Source organism: Vulpes lagopus, chromosome X (assembly GCF_018345385.1).
Source record: "Vulpes lagopus strain Blue_001 chromosome X, ASM1834538v1, whole genome shotgun sequence".
Taxonomy (NCBI): Eukaryota; Metazoa; Chordata; class Mammalia; order Carnivora; family Canidae; genus Vulpes; species Vulpes lagopus.
This window is the reverse complement of record NC_054848.1, coordinates 2,398,600-2,409,822: the sequence shown is the minus strand read 5'-3', so window position 1 is coordinate 2,409,822 and position 11,223 is coordinate 2,398,600. Positions and strand designations below refer to the sequence as shown.

The 11,223-nt window shown below is 42.5% G+C and overlaps 1 pseudogene; it reads right to left on the bottom strand.

Annotated features, from left to right (window-relative positions):
* Positions 1–281: 281 nt before the first annotated feature.
* Positions 282–996, bottom strand: LOC121483363 (annotated as a pseudogene).
* Between the last annotated feature and the right edge of the window lie 10,227 nt (positions 997–11,223).

The window sequence follows — 11,223 nt, the reverse complement described above, 5'->3', positions numbered from 1 at the left end:
ACATTTGCTAATGACAAAATAAGAATCGTGGACTGAGTGGAATGTCCCCTCCTAGAGAGAATATGCATAATATGTGGCGATGACCTCTGTCCGAAGCCTCCGGACAGAAAAATGCATCTATTTGAATGCCAGTGACTCAGTGGAGGTTGATCAGGCTTGCCAGAGGCTGGCACCTCTGTGCATCCTCCTGTGCTGGGGACGTGTGTCCATGAGTGAGCACTTTCTAATTTCTTTTTTTTTTTCTATATCTAAAAGGTTTTATTTAAGAAACATATCTACATTGAATAAGATCATTTGGGGGAAATTGGTTGCTTGCTAATTAGCAGAAAATAACAATACATGTTTGGACAATATATCCAACAGAATGTTGTAGAGTTCAATGCAAACTTCCGCTCGATGTCCCTTGGATTATGCTCTCTCATAAATTCTGGTAGAAGTGACGCCTTTCGTGATACATTCCACCACCAGTTTGTCATCCACTTGTTTTCTCTTTATGGTAGTTGAGTTTCCGTCCCACTTCTGCACCTGTACCAGGACACCTCCATGTAAGGTTATGATGCTCTTTACGTTTCTGTCATCTGCAGTAACTTCATCAAATTCCTGGCCCAGTTTGAAGGAAATCTCGGTATTTTTTTTTAAAGATTTTATTTATTTATTCATCAACACACAGAGAGAGAGACACAGGCAGAGGGAGAGGGAGAAGCAGGTTCCATGCAGGGAACCCGATATGGGACTCGATCCCTGGTCTCCAGGATCACACCCCAGGCTGCAGGCGGCGCCAAACCGCTGTGCCACCAGGGCGGCCCAAATCTCGGTATTTTTAAAGGTGGTTTCCGATTTAATGGTGATCACATCCCCGTTTACACTGATGATCAAGTTGGGTTTGGCCACGCCAGCCACTTTCCTGGTGGCGAAGCCCACTCCCACTTCTTTCATCTAATCCTCGACGTTTTCACTGGAGCTAAGTTTCCAGGTACCCACAAAAGCATCACACATTTTATGAGCTTTTAGGATTATCTTCAAGATGAGAAAAAAGCTGTCGTTGTCTGTAAGGTGTTATGACCTTCTGGAGCCCAGATAACTTCCTTTTAAAGATGCCCAGATCATGTGATCTTAGGAATCTACCTTCTAATTTCCGAGAAGGCATCTCCGTCCTGGAGAACATTCGGCATCTTTGAAATCACTGCGTGTGCTCCATGTGCCACTGCTTGCTGGAACCCAGCTCCCGGTTGCGGGGCACAGCGTGGGGGGCGGGGAGGGGACTTATGACCTCATGAATAATGATAGAGATATAGTTCACCGAATTTCAAAATTTGCCATAAGCATTGGGGGTGAAGAGGAATTAAGTAAACTTTGTATTGAAATCTAGAACACCCTCAATTATATCTCATGTGTTGCTACCCCTGACTCTTTCTCGCCATGGCCTCCATTCTTCACGCCCAACTCAGCTGCAGGTTGAGCCACACCCAGGGAATATTGGGAGCCAGCTGTTGAGTGTCCCAGATGTGTGAGCGCTGGCCTGGGCCTGTTGCACTGGGTGTGAAGTACGTACCCTCAGCGTCCAGTTCACGTGGGGCACTTGACATTATAAATCTCCAGAGCATCCTCTTCCCGCTGCCATCACGCAGCTGCTAATTCCCTTGGAATGGAACAAAGAACCAATTTCATCGAGCTCCCCTGATGCTGTGGAGAACGCTGTGTTTGGGGGGAAAGAAAAAGTCAGAACTCAAATGACAAGTCTTCCATGTTCAGCATTCAGGGGACAAAACAGTGTTGTCACAAGTCAAATGCTACGTTTTGTACCTTCTTCAGCTCGCTGAGGGCTGGCGGTACAAGTATCCCCCGTGAAGTGAGCCAGGCTGGCGTTGGCTTTGCAACCAACATCAGTACCTTTACAAATATCCAGAGGCTTTCAAGATTACTGAAAAATAAAAATAAGTAAACGTCCAGAGGCTTTCAAACTGCAGCTTTCTACTTAATTGTTTGACTTGCAATCCTTGTTAGTAGACCTTTTACTCCCAGCTGAGGCATCAAGGAAAATGTGTTTCCTAGACTTGGTACAAAGATATTTCTGTTGAATTTTTTTCACTGACGTCTATTAGCTGCTTTGATTTGACACGTACTTGATTCATCTTTTGTTTTGCTTACTACCTGCCACATTTTAAAATATCTGTGGCTCAGTGGTTGAGCATCTGCCTTTGGCTCAGGACATGATCCCAGAGTCCTGGGATCAAGCCCCAGCATCGAGTTCCCCGCAGGAAGCCTGCTTCTCCCTCAGCTTGTGTGTCTTACTCTCTCTCTTTGTGTCTCCCATGAATTAAATAAATAAGTAAATAAATAAATAAAATCTTGAAAAACAATAAATTACAAAATCTGTGCTAAAATATGGGGAAAATAAATAATAATAATGAATAAAATATCTGTGTTAAAATATGGGCAAAAACGGTTCGTACAATGTTGGTCAAAGAGTTTTCTAATTGCCAAGTAGGCTACTAATTAAATCATCTTTGAGTTTTTAATAATCTCTTCCTGTACAAAAGTAAACCCCTGGAAACCAGGGAAATTCATATCCTGTGCTAGTTTCCGTTTTACAAGCCTGAGGTGCGTATTATTTTGAAAAGACCAAATTCAGAAAATATTCACCAACACCCAAGTTTAATACATTGTCAATAAAGTGTGGGTTCAGAATGTTTTTTTCCCTAAGGCTTTTCTGGTTGATCGATCTTTATTTTATTGTATTTTATTGTATTATTGTATTTTATTGTATTTATTGTATTTTATTGTATTTTATTTTATTTTATTTTATTTTATTTTATTTTATTTTATTTTTTCATTTCCAAGGATCTCATTTGAGCAGGCGTGTTTCGCCATGTAAATGCGTTCAGCACTGACCGGAAAACGTTTTCGGCCCCCTACGTGTTTCTGTTGTCGTGGGAAGTGTCTATTTTCCTGAAGTCCAACCATTCATTCTTTCTGCTCAACACAATAAAGAAAATGCAGCATCAAGAATCTGCAATATGGTTCCCAGAAAATAGTTTTCAGGGAAGCAACATCCTATTGTATATCCGTTACCTTCAGTTTCTCTTTTTCTCCCCCAAATACACATGAACTTGAGGGTTGAGCTCTTGCAGTTTACGCATGTGTGCACACATACACACACCACTTGAAGGGTGCTTAGGGACCCCTGCGTGTATCGTGATGTGGTTACCTATGCACTTCTATGGTCTACGATATTTTTTAAAAAGATTTTATTTATTTATTAATGAGAGACACACAGAGGCAGAGACACAGGCAGAGGGAGAAGCAGGCTCCTTGCAGGGAGTCCGATGTGGGACTCGATCCGGGGTCCCCAGGATTGGGCCCTTGGCTGAAGGCAGTGCTAAACCACTGAGCCACCAGGGCTGCCCTATGGTCTATGATATTTATCCCCCCTCCACAAAGTCGCCCTACAAACTGTTAAATTTTATTTGGTTTATATTGGCACCCAGGTGGGCACAAATTGTTTAATCCAAATACCCGGCTCACGTGCTCCTTGCTGGCCCATTCTTTCTACTTATTTGCTTAGGTGATGTAAGCTCACAGCCCACCCCACCAAACAAAACCGAGGGTCGTGACGAAGATTAATTTCTTGAACAACCTCCTCCCGAACATGTCTCCCCATCTTGAGTTAAACTTCATATCTCCGCAAAAAAATCCCGCGTTTAGGGTTTTTTTTTCCTGCCGTTATGTGAACTTTTGTTTCACGATGAGTGTGTGCATTTCATTTTCTTTGCCTTTTGCAAATCCGGGTAAACGGGGCCGTCTGCCATCTGGTGGAGCTCACACTTTTAGTTTAGATGTCTACCGTTTGTTCACAGTCGTCTGTGTGAACAGCACACGCCCGGCTCCAGGCTCTGCCCACGTCCTGCTTTAGGTCCGGCTAACCTGTTTTTCAAAGAGTTTTCCCCAGTTTACTCTTCCCACCCACAAGGCATGAAGGATGGTTTCAGTCCACGTCCAAACCTACGTCTGGTATCAGCGGCTTCATATATACTTGTCAAGTTCTACAAGGTTAGTAAAAATCATCTCAAGCCATGCATCTTCTTCTCCATCCCGTATAAAGACGGTGCCTTCCCATTTCAGGTGGTATGTGCTCTGCCATTTTAATAAATTCCTGCAGTCCCCTGAGTAAATTCCATTTCATTCCTAATTACAGACTTTTTTGAGATCGGACACTAAAATACCATCATTGCTTTTTCTCCTTCCATCCAGTTGATTATAGTTTTTTGTCAAAATCCAGCTCTGGGATCAACTGCATTTCCAGATTTTCTAATTATAAATCTCTGCTATGCAGGGACACCCCCAATTAGGTCCCAAGACCCTCTTTTATTTTGTACTTTTTTGGATAACGCATGTTCATAATTACGGCCCTTTGATTTTCAAAGCCAAATTTGTAAGTACGATGGATTTCTTGTTTGGTTAGTTTTTTCCCTGCACTGTCTATTTATCAGCTTCAGGGTTAAATTCACATCAGCCTTACAAGTAGCATACGGGCCATTATATTTTCACTCTTTCTTCCCCTTTTTAAAATTTTTTAATTTTAATTAATTTATTTTTTTTTGTATAAAACTAGAATGATCTACTTCTTGAACAGCTTATGGATATTCTCTCTGTTGGAAGCCTTTTAACCACTGCTGTAGTGCTTTCAACATATGCAGTTTTCAATCTTGTTACCTCTTGGTAAGCCAGCCCTAAAAACAATTCTTGAACTTTGCTGCCACATTCCTTCTGGACATCAAAGTCCACGAAGTTGTGAATGATCTCTGCTTTATCTGTAGCGGTGACCCCTCCTATATTTAAAGCCTTCATCCTTTGTATTGTTCTGCACCTTAATTAAGAAATAATTGACAAATATCACTACTTCTTTGTATTTTGTCTCCTAATCTCTTAGTGGTGCCAGAGGTACACATCTTTTACTCATTGTGTTTTCAAAGAACAACTCTTGGTTGTGTTGAATTTCCCAATCGTACCTTTATCATCTCTATGGTTTATTTCTTCTCTTATGTTATCTCTTTCCCTTTAGATCCTTGGGATTTATGCTACTCTACTCATTATCACCTTTACGTAGGATGTAGATCATCGCTTTGAGATAGTTTGCTTTCCAATTTAAATTTTTGAGGATGTAATTCCCTCCATTTTATATGTCAATTCCCCCAATTTATTTCAACATAGCCTCTTAATTTAGTTCTAGTTAATACTTTGGAATTTTAGTTACGATGCTTCCTGTAACCCAGCACTTAATTTATGTATGTATGTTCATATGTTTTATTAAATGTGCAGGAATGTCTTGCCTACCTTCTTAAATGTATAAATTAGCATCCACCCATGTCAATATAATACGGAGTAAGAGGTAGACAGCGTGGTTTCTAGGATACTTTATCTTTAGTATTTGTTGAGCGTTCTTAGGAGTTAATACATGGTCTATATTTGTAATGGCCTGTAAGGGCTTAGGAAAAAAACTTGTATTTTTAATGGTCTGACACCCACGTGGTCTTTCAGACATTTTTGTGCACTACTAAAAAATTGTTTTCAGAATCTCACAGTCTCCCAAAGCTGAAGGCTTCCCAATCTCTTGGGGCCGACAGTGTGTAAAGGTGTCGAGGTGTATCGGGGGCCAAGTTTAGCAAGGGCATGATTGTGGCAATATAATCCTTCCCCTTTTAATCCCCAAATGGGCAATTTGAGACACACTTCCAACTGCTGGAGGGATCCTCCCAATGCCTGTTTTTCTCAGCTTCTCACAAGTTCCAGCTTCCATGCCACATTTATTTGACTCAGGAGACAAGGCCACAGTGGGGGACATATAAAGCAGAAGTCCATCTTGCCCCTTAGTTCAATGTCACAGACCGGTGGGACTGCCCTCGGCTAAGGCAGCCACCGGCATCTGCCCACAGCTGCTGATACCTGCTCAGACAGTCCCAGCTGCAGGCTGCCTGGCTTTAGCTGCTTTGTTCCTTGCTTCCCCCTGCATTCTTCAAGATCAATCTGGGCAGAGGCCACTGGCCGCTGTAGGACACTCGCATCTTGTTCAGGGTACCCACTGCTCTCTGAACGAACGATTCGCCTCCGCCCCTTTGATACTTAGACCTATGCAACTTATCTTCCTGGTGTCCCCACCTGCCAAAGTCCCCCGAGCAGGTTGCCCAGATGAGTCTCCAGGGCATCATTCAGCCCCTGCTTCCCACACCATCTGGGCTTAGAATCTCTACCTTTTCCCAGATCAGTCTTCCATTCTACAATATCAGCGCAACTAAAGCCCGACATCGGAAAATGCTTTCCATGGCTTGTGTCGAATCTCTGAGAGCTGAACGAAAACAAACACACCAGCCACGAAAATGGGGGGATGCCTCAATGAATGCTCCCTGCTGCCTACTCCTTGGCAGCGATCTGTCAGCGGGGGGGATGCCCACTCAGCACCGCAAGCACTTCATGGTCAGAATCGAGTTAGCTTGTCGTCCGTAGACCATGTGTAGCCCCGAAAACGAACGTGCTTACTTTACAGACTCGAGAAAACAAACTGTCTCCTTGATGACGTGCCCTTTTCATTTCCCAGGGACCACGTGTATAATCAGCTGGCAGCATTACGAGGAGCTCGTATTGTCTTAACCTTTTCCTTTTTACCCCTTCTCTGGCTTTTAAACATTTTTATTTTTGAATCTCAAGCCAGAAAAACCATAGCATTCTTTAGGGAAGCATCATAGAATCTGAACAGGTTAGAAGCGTGTAATGTGAAAGAAGTGGGGGAATTGTATGAGGAGAATTGTGAGTAAATTTATTTTAATATTTTTATAATTAAAAAGCCAAAGATGAGTGAGTATAAAATCAATTCCAAATAATTACTTGCAAGTATATAATATGAACACACATGTAAATTACTGCGATACTTTCAGCCAACACTAGGTCATTAGTGTTTGAATAGTAATAAAACAAGATAAAGTACAGAAATAGCTCAGATGCAAAATATTCTATAGAAATCTACTTTTTTTTTAATTCCAAATTTGTCTTGCTTCTAGTTAAATTGTATCCGATATCATTGACCTCTGAACAGGCCCTCTTCTTTCAGAGTCGAAGTCTCCGGATGTGAGGTCTCTGTAGAATACGGGGTGGCCACTTCCTTTGGGGAACTAATTGATTGATTTTCAAATTTTTTGCATAAAAATGTTTTGAAAATAAAATATGTTGCATGATTTTTTTAAAGTAGATTTAAATAGACTCAAAACATTTATGGAAATAAATGTTCTCTGCCATATTGGTTTCTCAATGGAAGTTGAAAGCTGTTTCCATTGGTCCTCTCAAGATTCAAAAAATATAAAGGTACTACAATGCATTTCCTAAATCTGTTGTTCTATCCACAGTCCTTTCATGCCACCTCATTTTGGCCACAGAGTTACATTATGGAAAGAAAATTATTCATCCTCACTTTACTCCTTCACAACCACTCAGGCTATACCTAGAATCCACCTCAATGTCTTCCCTACTGGAAAATTGCAAAACCAACGTGGGGTCATAGGTCTTCTAATCCATGATCTTTCCCAACATAGCACCCATCGTGGCCTTGAACAGTCAGGGACAGATTCCCAGAAGAGGCACCACAGTGATGACCTACAGGCAGTTTAGCTACGTTGCTGTCATGTTTAAACTTAAAGGTATCTGCCCTTGCAGTGCTTTTGGGACCAAAAGGCTCATTTCTTGTCATTTTCACATGCAAGATCTTCCGTATCTAAAATCTAGACTCTTGAGTGTCTTGCTTCCGTCCATGTGCATCTACCTTCCCAAAACATCCTTCATGTAAAACAAAGACACTACATATTTACTCTGACTCTGCCAGGTGATGGGAAAACCAAGAAGACAAAAGACTAGGGTTTTTCCTTGAGCAGCTCACAGTAGCTGAGGTGTGAAGTCATGTTGCAGGGTATCGTGGCATGTACAGTCGGTCTATGGCATATGTGAGCTCAGTGGCAGTGACAATGGCTGGACCATAGAAGCACTTCAGCTGAGATGCGACCCGACATGAATACATGTCTGCTCCTCGACAAGGACTATTATGATTTTTCCAGTAAGGAGCACATCTGACCCATCCCCGATTACATGTGTGGCTCTGCTGACTGCATGTACGTCCCAGATTTCCTCAAAGACCCACCCAAGTTAGTCTGTCCGTTGCACTCGGACAAGAGCTCGGAAGCAGGGTAGGGCTCACCGTCCACACTGTGGTGCCCACCTACCACAATAACGTTTTGTCCTGGTCCCTGTTTCCCTTCACACTACAGTTTGTGTGCCAGAAGCACAAAACATGGCAGCTGCTATTCTAAGAGTATGAATGTGAACGTGCCAGTCAGCCAACAGCCAAAGTCTAGCCATGCCTGAACCCCAATCCTTACTGCTGCTTAAAGCAAAACACAACATTTTATATGCTTGTCCGTGGAAGTGTACACCCCAAAGACAAAAGAAAATCAGACTTAAATATATGAGTTCTATTTTTTCAGCAGTGAGGTCTCCCGTTGACATTATGATAGCTAACACCCTAGAATAAAGGACAAACTGATCTCTCCGTAATCACTAAGAGGCATTGTGCCTCATAATAAAGTCTCTTATTTATTCGAGGAAAATTCAGGTAAAAGAGGGTCATCTTTTCCACACAATTTGGGGATAATTGGAATTGTGTGTGTGTGTGTGTTTTTTTAATGCTTAAAAGAATTTACATTGTGGAGGGCAAATACACAAGAATCGTTACACCGATGGGTCATTCAGAACACTAGTGTGGGGAGGGGAATGTAATTTGCATTTCTGTGATTTTTATACATGGGTTTTTCTGCTGCTAGAATTTAAGGCGTAGAACACTTCCTACTCTCCCGAAACTCCATTTTCGTGGTCCCCAGTCTTTGCTTTCCTGACCATCGTTCAACAGAGATCCACCAAGTACAAACAGCAAATAGACAGGTGTTAGTCGATCCTGTAAAATAGTCTCATGGTGTCATTGGACGCTTCTTAAAAACGGTTCATAGAGGTAACGTTTTTCATGATAGCCTGATGCTGTTGTGTTGGCTTCTTGTGGCCTAAGTGCTACCATTAAGTGTAGAATGTTTGCACGCTCTCTAGGACCCTGCTTTTAGAAACTGTCTCATTTTATAAAAATCATGGAAAGGGATATCCCAAGAAGGACAACATAGGGGCGCTGAAGCCATCCCTGCGGTAAGTCTGTGTTTTAAGCTGGGCCAAAGGGCTTGATCACACACAGGTAAAGACTAAGCAGTCCCAGGTACCATTCAATACAGACCTGCCACTGGTGCAGAACATTCCAGAATTAAGAAGGTGCCTAATCCCATCTACCTGTGGCAGCCCATCTGTCTATGATGAGACGCTCTGAAAACATTCTTGTCAGGTTTAATCCAGCTGGTAGGGAAATAAAATAGAGAGGCCAGGCCAAAGTTGGTTGAGACAAGCTTTTAATGGGATGCGTTCTTGGGTGAGGTTCCCTGGCCCACAGGGGAGGGAGACAGGGAGCAGGGAAGTCGTGGGCCAGGGAAGTCAGGTGCAGGGGAGGGCAAGGGGGCTTTTTAAGAGGGGAGGGCTAAGGAGTTGGGTGTCTGTATAGGGTGACAGGTATTAGGGCATATTACTGGTGAAGTCAGTATGGGGCGATAACTGCTTATGCCCTTATATGGGGTCAGGGTAAGGTACGGTTTAGGTTTCCTGCATAGGCCCAGGCTCCCTTGATGACATGTCTTTGGCCATCTGCTGGTGATGGGAAAGTTCTGAGGTGGGGGCCACAGGGTAGGGGGTCCACCACCATTTTGTTGGTGCCTCCCGATCCCCCTTGATCCCACCGGCCCAACAATTCTCACTTTCCCTGTGGGGCCATCCTGCTCCCCTGTGAATGCTCGGTCATATTTAAGATGTACGAAAGGCATTTGAAGTTTTAGAAAAGTCTATCTCCCATCCCACTTATTTACCCTAAGAAACCCCCAGTTGCGCTATTTCCTAATTTGAAAAAAAATCAATAAACCCATATGTGTTTAGTCTTCAGTGAGAACTCCTATATTGTTGTTTTATTTTAAATGCAAACTCAGATTTCTATCCCTCCCTCAGGAAAAATTACATTAGAAACTATGGATCTTCAATAAAAGATGCTAGGGTAATTGGTTTTAAAAAAGAAACCATGGCTTCCTGTCTTGATACTTCATTGAAATTTTCTACCTTCCTTTTCAGGAGAGGGAGGAAAGGGGTGAGGTTTTGAGGTTCTAATGAAAGGAGTATAACTCAGCACTAACATATCCCAGGGTCTTAAACTTGGGGTAAAAAATGTGTCCTGCTAATGTAATATCCAGATATTTTCTCAGGAGTATGTAGATCAATTATGGCTTCTCAGGGACGTTTCAATTACTTGACTATTTTGGTAAAAACGTTTTTAGTTACCTGATTAATTGCTTGACTTCTGCAAATTGTCTGGCCACCATCATGTAAATCATCTGTAACAGAAGGCTGATGCCTTGACAGGCAGGGGGATTGGAGGTCCGCTAGAACTTAATGGGAGCCATCTCGATGTGAAATTAAAAAAAAAAAAGAGAGATAAAAACAAAAAGGAACCGTTTAGGTGTAATCTATGGACAAAGTAAGGTTGAACTGCTGCTTGCATTATTTTGACATCTGTGATCCAAACAGTGATGCTTTTCGCCGATATGTGTAATTGTGACCTAAGGGATCTGAGAAATGAATATATTTACAGGGAGAGGAAAAATGCCTGCAGGTCTCCTACCTCCCCAACCGCCAGAAGGGACAACTCCAGGGCACATGGATCTCCTTGGAGGAGAAGGTCAGACTTTAGAAGGTCAAGACTGACAAACAGGCATGTAGGTTTTCCAAAAGCTCCTTGGATGTGTCTACAGCTCCACAGGGCTTGAGAATTCTTGTGGTCACTATTTCCAAAAATAAGACTTTCCAAGGGGGAAAGAGGGAGTAGATGGTGCTGTAGGTCTGTGAGGCCAAATAAGTTTGAGATCCCTTTTTCTTTCAGCTCACCTATTTGGAGAGCTTGTCCAATGGATACACTGAAGCTTCTGGCACAAAACAGAGGGGATGAGCAAATTGAGTTGGTCTAAACCAGTATTTCTCGTGGTAAAACCATAGTCACGTCTGGAGTAAGTCTCTTCATGCAACCACTTCATCGCCTGACGTGTAGACCCCAGT